This window comes from Pecten maximus, unplaced genomic scaffold (genome assembly GCF_902652985.1).
Source record: "Pecten maximus unplaced genomic scaffold, xPecMax1.1, whole genome shotgun sequence".
Taxonomy (NCBI): Eukaryota; Metazoa; Mollusca; class Bivalvia; order Pectinida; family Pectinidae; genus Pecten; species Pecten maximus.
The window spans coordinates 84,525-99,384 of record NW_022979516.1 but is presented as its reverse complement, the minus strand read 5'-3'; the positions used below and the strand labels follow the sequence as shown (position 1 = coordinate 99,384).

The 14,860-nt window shown below is 31.2% G+C and overlaps 1 long non-coding RNA gene across 1 annotated transcript; it reads left to right on the top strand.

The window, feature by feature from the left end:
* Positions 1-4,937: 4,937 nt before the first annotated feature.
* Positions 4,938-9,066, top strand: LOC117318780. The gene is made up of 3 exons (XR_004530449.1): positions 4,938-5,136; positions 7,171-7,239; positions 8,965-9,066. It is a non-coding gene; the product is annotated as an uncharacterized LOC117318780 (long non-coding RNA).
* The last annotated feature ends 5,794 nt before the right edge of the window (positions 9,067-14,860 follow it).

Genomic DNA, 14,860 nt, shown 5'->3' with positions numbered 1-14,860 from the left:
TAAACAACATGGAATGACGTTGTAGTATATTTGATCTGATCGACTTCCTGCATCATATCTTATAGAATATATCGCTTAAGAACATAAAGCAATCGTAATCCATTGCGGTAACAATTCCTAAGGGCCACAAGAGGATAAAATGTACGTACCAATACTTTCATATATGGGAAAGAGTATTGTTTTTTCATTATAATGTTGGTCAAAAATATCGAAGGCAAAATGAACACGTTCTACGAGAATAATGGGAAATGTTACAGGAAAAGTTGATATGTCAAATTAATTGTGTGGCAAGCTACTATCTTAACCCTAAACAAACGAAACAGATTTTTTTTTAAATACCATTTACTATCGCCAATGTGGAATGGCATCAGTCTCGAAATTACGATTATCTGAAAATAATACTATGGTATGAATACTGTATAATGGAAGGTTTTCGAGTCATTGTCTTATAAAGAGTTAAACGTTTGATGTCAAGGCGACCATGCCACCGAACAATAAGGCAGTGTATGTTAGCGATACAATCATGACAATCGTGCAAGAATAAAATGATATTTCAAAGTTTTAGTTGTCTTGGCTTGCATTTCAGTTATAATTGTGTAAATAGAGATTACACCACTAAAGCGAGTGTCTTTTGTAACTTTTAAAAAATAACCTACGAGTGTGAAATCAATTCCAAATCCAACAATCACGATTCGTGTGACCTGTTTCTACCACAATAGTATCGGCTTGAATCAAAGGAAATCGTGGTCAAGTAAAATTTCGCGTGTGCAAATAACGTGTACCAGTGTCGTCCGGGACCGAGGGATACGACGTCATTGGATTATTGATGACGTCAATAACAATTGCAGCTCGGGTCAAACTTCGAATTATTGATCAATCAAAATACCGGAAGGTCATATACCACTAGTGGTACATAACATATATTTATCCAACAGTCGGCACATTTATGCAATGGCTTGAGAGTGAAAAAACACAGCGTATTGTGGTAGAATTGTAAATATATGACTGCTGTGACTGGGAACCATCAACATGTCTGCTATTTTAAGGAGCGAGACATCGCTAAGGAATAAATTGATAAACTGATCAAGTCTAAATAAAATAAAAAAATTATGTTAACAATAAATGGAATGGAAATTTAAATACAAATTAATTACTCTTAAGACATTTACATTCAATATAAACGGCACAACTTTGCAGCCAATCATTACATAGTGTGTGTTTCACTGTAGAGCTTTGTCACTTGTATCAGCGATAAATACAATGGCAACGTAATCAGTGTATCAAATGTCGAAATATTTGTCAGAATAGAACCAGTTTGTTTAATGGCACCGGTCTTCAATAGGACAAACAATTCTAAGTAATAAAGGAACGGAAGTGAGCAGAATATCATAGATTAGAGAGACACTGTGTATTGTATATTAGGAGCAATTCGATCATACATTCAAGCTAACAATATTGGTCAAAAGCCAACCCATTAGAAATTTACCCTCAATCATGACCTTAATACAAAAGAAAGAACAATGATGTCGAATCTGCAACATTGAAAATAGAGAAAGGATTCATAGGTCCGATATATAAATGGTTGAACAAGAATGTACGCTATTTAACTATTAATATGATTATAGGCCTGCAAAAAATGATTTATATGATAATGTGGGATGAATGCTCAGAATCAAAGGTAAATAAACGGATATTTCAATATATTTTATTGTTTGTTTAAGGCATAACCATTTTCCATGAGTTTTATTTTATGTGCGGTTCATGAAAGATAACATCGTGGTGGGTAAATTAAATGTCATAGAAACAAATAACAACAAAATCTAGATATATTTTATAACATAATCAAGATTTCTTCTAAAAACTCATCAAATATCAGTTATTCTCATGCTGTGTTGATGTCTGCAATGTCGACATTTTTAATTAAAAAAATAAAGACGTTTCATTGTGACTGGCAATGTGTACGTTATACATAAAAATCTACAACTAAACGAAAGTAAGGTATATTCAGCGCTGTATGCAAAATAACCATAGCATATACCTTGATTTCAATATATGTTGCGACACAGATGAATTGCTATTTCCCGCTATCAAGAAATGAATACATTTCTACCTGTGTATACCGCATCATAGTTGCAAAGAATACATTTCATAGTTTATGGTGCACGATATATTAGTAATGTAGAAATATATTTTACATGATTAAGAGGTAAACCATGGCGCTATTTAACTACACGATACTGAGCGAGTCATTGGCCATTTTTTTTATATTTAGGCTATCTTAACGTTACAGTCTAGCAATCTGTCAGGAAAAAAATTTGAACGGTTCAAGTTACTAAAGATGAATTATATAAATTATAATTATGCATGTATCATATACAGATTAACACCACACGGTATCCATAAGTTATTATAAATGATATATCAGTATGTGCGTCCTCTATATAATCACCGTATATATTTCAGTTTGTGTATCCTCTATATCAATAACGTATATATTTCAGTGTGTGTAATCACTATATCATTACCGGATATATTTCTCTGAGTTTGCCCTTACATCATCATTACATATGTTCCCGGTTGTGTACCTTTATATCATTACAAAAAAATAAACATTCATGTACCTTGAGTCCTGCCCGTATAGCATCATGTGTATATTACAGTGTTTGTTTCTGTCATATCATAACATCTATATCCCATTCTGTATGACGATAGATTCGTGTCAACTCCCCTACCCCAAATTGTTTGACTATTCAACTTTGTTGTATACACAAGGAATTTGCTTATTACACATCTGTCAATCATAGTAAGTTTTGTTCAATTTTCCTTCCTCAAATGATAGGATTTATCGACGTCTGTAAGGCCCTTGTAAAGTACTTTGAAGGGGAATTCATAATGGCCCTTCTTACTAAAGGAGGCGTGTTTTTTTTAAATGACCCTACAGTGTACATACACATGTACATATATATATTCATGGCAGATCATGCGAGTATTTCCATATAATATATATACAAATAATGTCTATTTAAAAATCTTGCTACAAAGAAATGCAATTTAAAAGAAATAAAAGACCTGGTTGTCCGTCAATTACTATGACATAATTATTTAGAAATGGTGTAAGAGTAGTTCCTTCCGAAGGTGAACGCTGTCGACATTAAATATAATCACATTTGCAATCGACACAAAAAATCGTTATTAACTTTATTATAACATGAAATACAATACATTGACGGTCACTGCGATATAGCAGTGTAGTATCAATATATATATAGAAAATGGACAGATCTGTTTAAAAATTTAGACTTTATATCAAATGTTTCCTTAATTGTTAAGCATCATATACATATTTACATAACAATGTTAAATCATTACCATTTGTTGCATTATTTTACTTAATCATCTTGAATACTGATGATTTCTTTTTTTGAAGAACATTTAAATAAATCAAGTTCTTATAGCTTGAAAATTTTGACAAATTCAGAGATATTCATTTTCTCTGTCACCAGAGTTGCAAATTTTACACAGACATTACTTTTTACATTATTTCGATATGGGCCACTTTCAATATGCAAAGTATGTGCTGAGAGACGTATTCTACTCAAAGCAATTATATTACGTTTTGTATATATTTACATCTACTAAACATCTCATAATCCGTATTCCATAAGTGTGTTACTTTGCAACATCGTTGTAGCTATCACAGATGTGTGCACACATGTGGAAAAGCTTTCAGATAGTTACTTTAGTCGCTTTAGGCAACACATTATAGTTCTGAAAACGTTTGGATTATTTCAATGTTGGTACAACCATGTATTGCAATCCAGGATACTCATGTCGGTATCATGATATCCGGAATGACGTAGAGTTTTGATAGACGTTATAAGCTCGGTGATATCAAGAGTGTTAGTGCTCTGTTAGATCCTGAGTTAAAAGTTGTCTGCATTATATTTGGATATCAAAAAGGCACATAGGTCACCTGTTTCAGTTGTGTATACACATGTATAAAAGTATCACAAAATTTGAAAAATGAGTAGGTGAAATCTGAGGAGGTATACAACTAAATTGCCCATGTAAACAATGTATTCATAAGCAAGCAGAATGTGATTCGCCATAGAAAGTGACCTTTGTTCACAAGTTCAATTCAGGCAGAGCGAAGTGAATATACAAATACTTGATGTATGCAGTCTGCAGGTGCAGAGTTTAACTGTCGATAATCAGATATATGAAAACGGATGTCTGTCAGCTTAGAATAGAACAACAACAGAGAAATAAAGAGGACGCAAACAAAAAGGCTAGCTATGGAAACAAGATCAAAGTGCACCCTACACGTATATTCAAAAATACATTTTTATTATGGATTCTTTTGTATACGTACACTTATAAAGACAGGATCTGTCAGTGCTTGTTTGCTTTTTAAAATTTTAAATGAATAGATCGGGGAATCCCCATGAAATCCCAAATCACTCCGTAGGATTCCATGTAAGAGTTTTGTACAACATTACGTATCCAGAATTGCACGTAACCTTAGTATCTAAGGGAAGATTGGGAAATTCTACGGCATTGGCATAAACTCGTCTATGAGTTTCTATACTAAGGTAGGTTCATGAAACAGTTCGACACATTTTCAAATTTGAACAAGCTCTTATGAAGATATTGTGATAATTGTGTAATTTTAAAATAAATCTGATGCAAATATTAAAAAGTATGATTTTGTTATATCACATAAATCAAATTTGAACTAAACTTTGATCACACCAATTATTCGTATGATATAAAATGTCGATATTTTACTTCAAAACTATTAGACGATATTATACAAATGGGAAATGCTAACATGTTGCAACAATTGAAATGATGCAAATTCACAATGACAACAAGGTTTTTTTCATTATTTTCATATGTTTGCCTGTTAAGTAAAACTTTAATATGTTTTACAATAAAACTGTTTCGAAATCAAGTAATGAACACATTTTTGACTGTGTACACGTTGAAATAGTGACAACTGACATAGTCTACGGTCATACAGCACGGAGCGAAATCACACGTTATTTTATACGTTCCGTGTCCTAAGGAGTGATTCGAAAATGGCGTCCTACTACAAGGCGTTTGGAGAGGATTTACCTCGTTTCGAAATTTAAGGTAATCTATATCCAGTTTTGTTTTCGTTGTTTGCTGTAGCTTGGAGCATGATATGCCTATATTTTGAAATGATTACAAATCAAGAATAATTTCAGCTGTGTGTAATTCTGATTGCTCAATAATACAAGAAAAACAAATATGATTATTTTAGCAGCTGTAAATAAACAGACAAAAATATTCAAAATTCATCAAGTGTACATCAATATTTAATAACAAGAATTAATGCAATGTTAATCATTTGAAACGGATTAAGATGAGTACCTATAAATTAAAATTTATATTGCAGTCTTCCAAATATTATGTTATAGAAGTAACCAGGACTTTATCGATTGTGTGAATATCAAGGTTTGTTTTAATAAATTGAAGTAAATTAAAGACTGATATAAAGGTAAAGTTTGATATATGAAGGCTATTGAAATCAGCTAACTAATAAGTATTCATAGGTTATACGTATATTTAAAAACAGGCAAACCATAGCTGTAAATAATATCTATAGGCATACGAGATGTTCAGTGCGCACAACTCTGTGGTAAGATGTATCCAGACAATCATATACACATATTCTTGACATGAAGTTTGGTAGGGGCGCCTACATTGCATTATGTACCTAATTGAAGGCGTTATCGGAAAATACTTACTTTAGCACTGACCTGTAATATGCCGAAATAACCGTGTAAGTTTAAAGGGACAACTTAGCTAGACGTTATAACTGAAATTATAAAAAAAATGGATATACAAATTGTATCTACACTGGATGTTTAAGGTTAAATGAAAGGGAGTTTCTGTTAAGCGTATACTACTCTAGATAAATGTAGGGGAGTCATTTATGAAACAAGAATATACTATTATGGGTAAATGTAGAGGAGCCGCTCTTAAAACTAGTGTATGGTTTTCTGGGCAAAAGAAAGGGAGCAAGTCCTGAACAATTTTGTTCTCCAACCTACCAATAAATGTACAAAGAAAAATTCTGCCATCATTGATGAAAAAGGTGAATTGATTCGGGATAATGTGTTTGTTATAATGCCTCCTGTATCGACAGGAATATTCTTGACCTTACCACTGATATATAATCCAGTATATTACATTTTAACGAAGTGTCAACCTCTGTCATTTATTAATAGTTGTTTACTTCACACCATGTTCTCGATCGATAGGGCGGTTTTGCTTCTGGTTCAAAGTTCAAGCTATTTTTGCTGCAGTCGTGATTTGGCTATCTTTTTGCACTAGGATAATAATGTTAGGTCGTTACTTTGTAATATAGGGTCCTTACATATTGTATTACAGGCCCTAAATTAGTAATCTAGGGCCATAACGTAGTAACCTTAGCGAACTAACATAGCTTTCTTATGGCTCTGACTTGGTTAACCATTGTTTTGACATATACATCTATGTAGGATATCAATGTAAGGGTCCTAGGTTACGAGGTTTGAGCCCGAAGATAGTTATGTGTGCACAATAAGATACCTATTTCAGAACCATATATTGCCTAACATAGCTTTCCTAGAGCCTTTAGATAACTATGTTACGATCACAGATAGCTACAATACCTTAAGCCTCTTTCTTTTTAACTGAGTGCCATATATATTACACCGGTCATTTCTACTAAACATTAAGGTACCTAAAATGAAACTGGTGAATTCTTATCTTCTGAAATTTTAAAAGGGGTAATGAAATAAGTATTAATGCTGTGCCCTCTCATTACTATTTTGAAAAATAAAAATCAAAAAAAAAAAAAATCAAAATTTAAGAGAAAAAAATCTTAATATTATCATATTAAATGTGTCACTCATTTTTAGTATTTGCCTGTAAACAAATGAATATTTCAATGCGCAGATGTAAATACACTATGCCACAGACCAAATAAAGGAAAGATGAATATTTATAAACATAGCACATGGATTAGCCATTTGATATGCAATGGCAAAGTACACTGTTCTACTTTTTTAACATTCTTGCTTCTACCAAGTCTTCTATTTAATGACTAATCAGTATTTATTTTTATTTCAAAGAATCGCGGTTTTTGTCTTTTTATAGCGACTGCATCAACCTGTGATTGACAAGAAAAAGAATAACTTGGAATGGCGTTTGGCTAATAATTCAGGAGTAAGTACTATGTCGTCCAAAATATCATTAGAAATTGTGTTTGGTTCAGAACTCCAGAGTAAGAACCAGTGGTGTAGAGGGAAAATATGTTCGTAATGGTAACGTTAAAAAACTCAATTTAAGAAATAACCAACGGCACATGTATCGTTGTATCCGGCGTTACTAAAATTATTAGCCTAATTACTTAAATTCATGTAAATATAAAGATAAGATTTAACATGGATTCAAATTATTATTTCGTATGGTTATTAATACAATCGCGTATATATCTAGGTAAATTAAGTAATTAAAAAATATACAAAAACAAAACATTATGAAATGTAATAAAGTCAGCAGTAACGTTAATTCCAATTATTCAAATGCAACAAATCCATCCACTTTTTCAAGAGTGGAAAATGATTGCGTTTAAGTGGTTTTGATTGCAAAGGCAGTTTATTACTCATCTTGTCATTTGTAATGTGTATGTCATTTTGCTATGATTTTGCATAGATTTTAAAAAGATCTATTACATATTATTATAATCATTTCCATATTAGCTGGCGTTCAATATGCGTAAACAGATTAAACAAATATATATATATTAAATAAAACAAAATTGCATTGCTAAATGAAGTTTTCATTTTTAGTTATAACGACCGATTTAAATATATATAAACAAATTAAAAAGTAAAGAAAGCAATTATTTTCCATCACAAATGCATACAATGAATAAATACACCTATTTTAACGCACATTCATTAAATACACATGTGTTAGATTTTAATAGTTTTTTTTTTAAACGAATTAATTATTGTCCTCCCCCTTTTTTGCCAACTTTCTATGCCACTGAGTACTATGTCCTCAAACGTGTCACAGGAAATAGGGTATGGCCCAGAATTCTCGAGTAATGTGTGCCCTAAAAGTAGCATTATAAACCGCCCTGGTTCAGAAATCTGGATGAATAGTATTTCTCAATTTTATCATTAGATGATTTGAAATTGCGTCTTGTTTCGGGTTCAGAAGTAAGACTGTGTACTAAAAGTGGCATTATGAATGGTGTATGGTTCAGAAGTCTGAAGTAAGTACTTTGTCCTCAAAATTATCATAAGAACTGGGCTCTGGGTCAGAAGTCTGAAATCATTACTGTGTCCACAAAAGTATTGCCAGAAAGCCGTCTAGTTCAAAGGTCTGATGTAATATGTTTCCTAAAAGGTAGCATTGGAAATAGAGTCTGGTTTAAGTTTAGGAGTAAGTACTCTGTCTTCAAACGTGTTATTAGAAATGGTGTCTGGTTTAGAAGTCTGGAGCAAGAACTTTATCCTTTTAAAGTGTCAACAGAAATAGCTTCTGGTCCGGAAGTCTGGAATAATATGTGTCATGAAAGTATTATTAGAAATGGCGTTTAGTCTAGAAGTATTTAGTAATTATTGTGTCCTCTTACCTATCCCTTGGTATAAGTCTTGAGTACATAATTTGCCCTCAATAGTACCATTGAAAGTTGCGTGTCGTTCGGAGCTAAGGAGTAAGTTCTGTGCTATTAGAAAGTCTGGATTGAGTCTGCGTCCTTACAAATATCAACAGAAATGGCATCTAAAACATAACTTTCAAAATATATATGTTTTTCAGTTCTATTGTGAACCTGTGAAGTTTTTTTAAAGTAATTTATGTATGGCAAATGATTAACGATAAATAGTACGGGAAACGTAAATCCTGCCCATTGCTATCTCTATTGTAATATTCTTACAGCGACCCCTTAGGCATCGTAAATAGAGGTGGAACTGGAGTTCAAAATGGCGTCTCGTTCCAGAGACGATGGTTGGGATTCATCTGATGAAGACACAATTTCGGGTAAGTAATCATTCATAGCTATTTGTGGTTTATTTCACGTCCAAACACCTATTAAAATCATGAATATGACATGTACATAGTCATATATTGAAATGATACCCGTTTATGTTTTGAGAAATCGTCATTTTTTCCTTCGTTGAAAATCTCGTTTCTTCTTCTCCTACTTTTCTAAATCAGCTTCTACTTTTTATCCCAACTATCCCCAAATCCCATTTTTCAATTAGCTCCACTCAATATATTCATTGGTTGATTGTTTCAATTCTACGTACACTATACAGCCCAATAATTAAGAATGTAATAGTACATTTAAAATACACCAAAAATGTATTCATAAAAATTGATTCCACGTACGTAATTAAGAGAGTATTGTTGTTTATGTTTGTCTGGAACTAATAAAAAAAAAAAAAGGTTGTTAAAACAAAACTTTTGAGTAAGTTTTTTCCTCTACTGACAATTTTGATAATGTGTTCCCTGGGTTATCTGGTTATCAGGAAGTCTAGTTCAGAATTTGCAGCATTGTTTACAGATGAGGTCAAACTATCATGTTCCTTATCTTTAGGCACAACAACAAAACTGTCCTGTTAAACTTTCAACATGGTTTTGATATCGAGATTAAGAATTATGATGACCCCTATAGACTCAATTCAGTCAGCAAGCGAAGCATCTGCAACATGAAATCATAAATTGGTCTTCCTATACAAGGCAAAGGCAATTTCTGAAAGGGTGACAAAAATAAATGACTATTGCTAATTAAACATTTAATGGGGAAAACAAGTTGATACGGTTTTAACAACCTTGATCCTCCGCTCTGACACATCATTCTGATATCGACGGAATAAGTGAAGCCTACAGAGAGCTATCAAATCCCCGAAAATCGACACTTGTCGCTTTATTTTACTGCATATTTTTATGTCTGTTGAACATGACAGGATCGCATTTCTTCTAAAAATCATGATAGTGTATTTTGGTTATTTTACTTTTACATCAACTATCAAAATATACTTTGCTGATAGAGTAATTATCGATACAATTTGCAACATCGCCCATGTATCTAGACTGTACATTTGATACTTTAACATATGTAATATTGTCTTGTAATTAATCCAAGAAACGTATGCTTTTGATAATGTTTTTCAAAAATTGAAAATACGCATATTTCTACATATTAGTTCTATGAGTCTAGACAATTACAACACATAAAAAAATCTCTAACTATCTATTATATTGGCTTGAATGAAGTAAGTGGAGTTCGAATTAATAATCAGCATCGACTTTGGCATCGGCATCGGCGTCGTCGTTTAAGTAAGGTGGCGGTTTATCTCACGACCAGGGCTGTTACATGCTTATATGTTATTGCAATTAGTAATCACATCGATTGAGCGCAAATTCCCTATGATCACATCAAACATTGTATGGGACCGCTAGGTGATGTTTACGAAAAAGTTTGTCACGCATGCGTACTTGAACTATTCAAGCCGATGCGAAGTTGTAGTCGGGGATAATCATCAATTTGGTCTAACCAGTTTGTAATGAGCAGCCATATGTGTTGTTCATACATGAAAGACACTTCCTTGTAACTAATGAACCATCGGTATAAACAATATTTTTAGTTTATATTCAATGATACAGATATCGTAATTTATGCAAATACAGTAAGTTCGAATTCTCCTTACGTGGGGAATCCCTTATCACAGCAGAATACAGGTGCATAACAAGTCGGTGTCCTAAAAAAGGCCCTGAAGCCCCGCCTACTTTAATCGAACTGTCCAATGAGGAAACTTTTACTCAATGAAGTCGTGGTTTATTTGTATTTAGATAATCAACTATTGATACATTTTGCATTAGTGTTATACCTTCATCGTATCAGCTAGGGTTTAACGGCAATAATTAAAGGTTTGATATTGATATAGATATATTATAGTGTATATTCATCATATATACAAGATATATATGGAATTCGAGATAATCGACGACGATTTTTTTTAAAGCAAACTGGAATGTATACAAAACACAATTATTGATATATCATCATCTTTGTAAGAATAATCAGTTTGAAATTTCAAAAAAAAATTATGATTTTGAATGATTTTTATTCATTTTGGAAAACTAATACATGATATATAGTCTGTTGAAAAAAACAACAATGGGACAGATTATTAGATGTTGTACTATTTTTTTTCTTATCTTGATCATGAATATATTAATACTCCAGATAAATCAATATGGTACATTATTGTATATGTATTATAATCTTAAACATGGTGATAGTGAATCTGTCACAGAAGTCTGCTGTTGATAACATGGTAGTTTTTATATAAAATGCCAAGGCCGGTAAAATCTTCTAAACATTACAACAGTCTGATTATTATTTTGTGTATTATTTAATAATAAACACAAATGACATGATATTATTTCACATTGAGATGGTTAATTTTTAATCCATACTTGAAAATCCATTTTCGATCAACATATTTGATAGTGAATTGATAGTAAGATAGTAAACGCTTTCAACCGTTTATATTGTGACACCAGTGATAAATTGGTTAAAAATATATTGAAAGATATTTTTCATCAAACGTGACAGCAGGAAGTTATAGTTTTGTCCAGTTAAATTCATGGAATATCATCGATAGTTAAAGCTTTGATATTGACATATATTATAGTAGAATATCCTTACGGAAATATAACATGCGATGTTGTTAGTTTTGAAAATAAACTACAATGTTAATGCAGGTTGAACTGCAATTCGGTTGTTAATGTTTCATTATAGTTATACATTGAACATTTTACATTCTCCATTATAAATGCTACTCGTGAAATACAAACTATCAGGTATTTTGACATTGTATTGATAAGATATCTACTATTGTTTTTCATCCCTCTGACTACTGGTGAACCCGATTACAGGACGTAAGTAATAATTTTGTTCCTTTGTCTGATAATACGCATATTGATACATATTGATTCCATAAAAGGGTGATTAAATACAAGTATTAAAAGGATTTCGACATTTAAAGCTTTTATACTAAAATGTATTGATACATCAAAACTTGATACATGATGAGAGTGAAACTTGCACCTTAATCTATTGTTTATTTATTCAGTTTTACCTTATCAAATTCCATGACATATCAAATCCCAGAGAACATATACATCTGTCTAATGATTCTGTATAATTTCCGAATTTCAGGCAAAATGCCATAATTGCAATTCTTTTGAAAATGAATTAATTCATAACTACGTCATTTTAGGAACCATATCATACCTTTGGACAATCTTTATCAAATAGCAATTATTGATACAATATTCAATAGCTCATATGTGTCTGGCTTTTTTAAGCGACTTTTATTTATGTGTTATATATAACTCAGTATCTGATATTCATATAAAGAAACATGTGGTTTATAAGTTGTCCGATGAATATTTTCCAGATTAATTAATATGGTCTATATATAGATATTGTAATCTTAAATATGGTTATAGTGAATATGTCTCACGATTCTGTTGTTGATAACAATATATTGAAACACCAGTGATACATGGTTTGAAAACAAAATATTTAAACATGCTTTTTTATCAAGCATGACAACATGAAGTAAGTTATAGTTTTGTCTTTTACGAAACTGGACCTTTTCATATTCCTTAATATCAGTTTTATAAATAAGTAGACCCCATTCAATTCATATAATATCATCGATAGTTGAAGTTTTGATATTGACATATGTTATAGTAAAAGATTTATGTTGAAATATAGCATGCGATGTATTTAATTTTGAAAATAAAACTTCAATGGAAATGCAGGTTTAACTGCAATTTGGTTATTATGCCTTATTTTAGTTATAAAATTAACATTAGGAATAAATGAACATTATAAAGCTATTCGTGAAATACAAATATCAGATTATATGACATTGTATTGATCATATAAGTAATGCTGTTTTTCATCCCCCTGACTACTGGTGAACCTGACTACAGCTGGTAAGTAATACTTGTGTTTCTATGTCTGATAATACGCATATTCCTACTAATTGATTTAATAAAAGGGGGATTAATTACAATTATCAAAAGTATTTCAACACTTAAAGGTTTGATATCAGTGATTATTTATACATCAAAATTTAATACATGAGAATAGTATTATTTGCAACTTAATCTAATGTTGGTTAATTCATTTGAACCAAATCAAACTCCATGACATATTAAATTCCCGAAAACATCTACATCTGTCTAATTATTGTATATGATTTCGGAATGACAGGCAAAAATGCCATGATTGCGATTCTTTTGAAAATGAATTAATTCATAACTACGTCATTTTAGGAACAACTTCAGATATTTGAACAATCTTTTTTAAATAGTAATTATTTATACAATATTCAATATCTCATATGTGTCTGACTTCTTTTAAGCAACCATTTTCATATTTATTATAGTACTGCTGTTCATACCAACATATATGTGGTTTTAAATTTGTGCGAGGAACATACTCCAGGTTATTTAATATGGTACATACATTAAAATCATCAACATGGTTATAGTGAATTTGTCACGATATTCTGTTGTTGATGACATAAGTATTTTTTCTATAAAATGTCAAGACCAACGGAATAGTCTTAGCATACGCAACTGTCTGATCATTCTTCCGTGTTTCATTTAATGTGAGACACAAATTACATGATATCATTTATTTTTAAATCAAAAATGTCGATTTTACACAAGGATGTCATTCCTTAAGGAACCAAACTATCCATTTTAATGCTTTCATTTTGATGTACATTTGAAAAAACGTAGTTAATTTGGAAATGATTGATTTTCAATCCATATCTTGAAATACATTTTCGATCAAAATATTTGATTGTGATTTGATAGTAAACGCTTATAACCGTTTATATTGGAACATCAGTGATAAAAGGTTTGAAAATATATTGAAACAAGTTTTTTTTATTAAACGTGAGAAAAGGAAGTAAGTTATTGTTTTGTCCTCTACGAAACCGAACCTTTGCATATTCCTTAACATAAATTTTACAAAAGGGAGATCCAGTTCAATTCATGAAATATCATCGATAATAAAAGCTTTGATACTGACATATATTATGGTAAAAGATCCATATTGAAATCTAGCATGCGATGTAGTTAATTTTGAAAATAGAACTTCAATGTTAATGCAGGTTTAACTGCAATTCGGTTATTAATCTTTTATTGTAGTTATACAATGACATTTTAAATTCTACTCATGAAATAGAAATTGTCAGATTATTTGACATTGTATTGATCATATATGTAATGTTGTTTTTCATTCCCCTGGCTACTGGTGAACCTGATAACAGATGGTAAGTAATACGTTTGTTTCTTTGTCTGATAATTCGCATATTCCTACATATTGATTCCATGAAATGGTGATTAATTACAATTATCAAAAGGATTTCGACAATCAAAGTTTTGATATCAGTAATTATTGATATATCAAAACTTGAAACATGAGGATAGTAAAATTTGCAACGTATTCTAATGTTGGTTAACTCAGTTTTATCTGATCAAACTCCAAGACATATTAAATTCCCGAAAAACATCTACATCTGTCTAAATATTCTATATGATTTCTGAATGACAGGCAAAAAATGCCATGATTGCAATTCTTTTGAAAATGAATTAATTCACAACTACGTCATTTTAGGAACAACTTCAGATATTTGAACAATCTTTTTAATAGTAATTATTTATACAATATTCAATATGTAATATTTTAAGCAACCGTTTGGATATTTATTGTAGTACTTAGTATCTGCTGTTCATA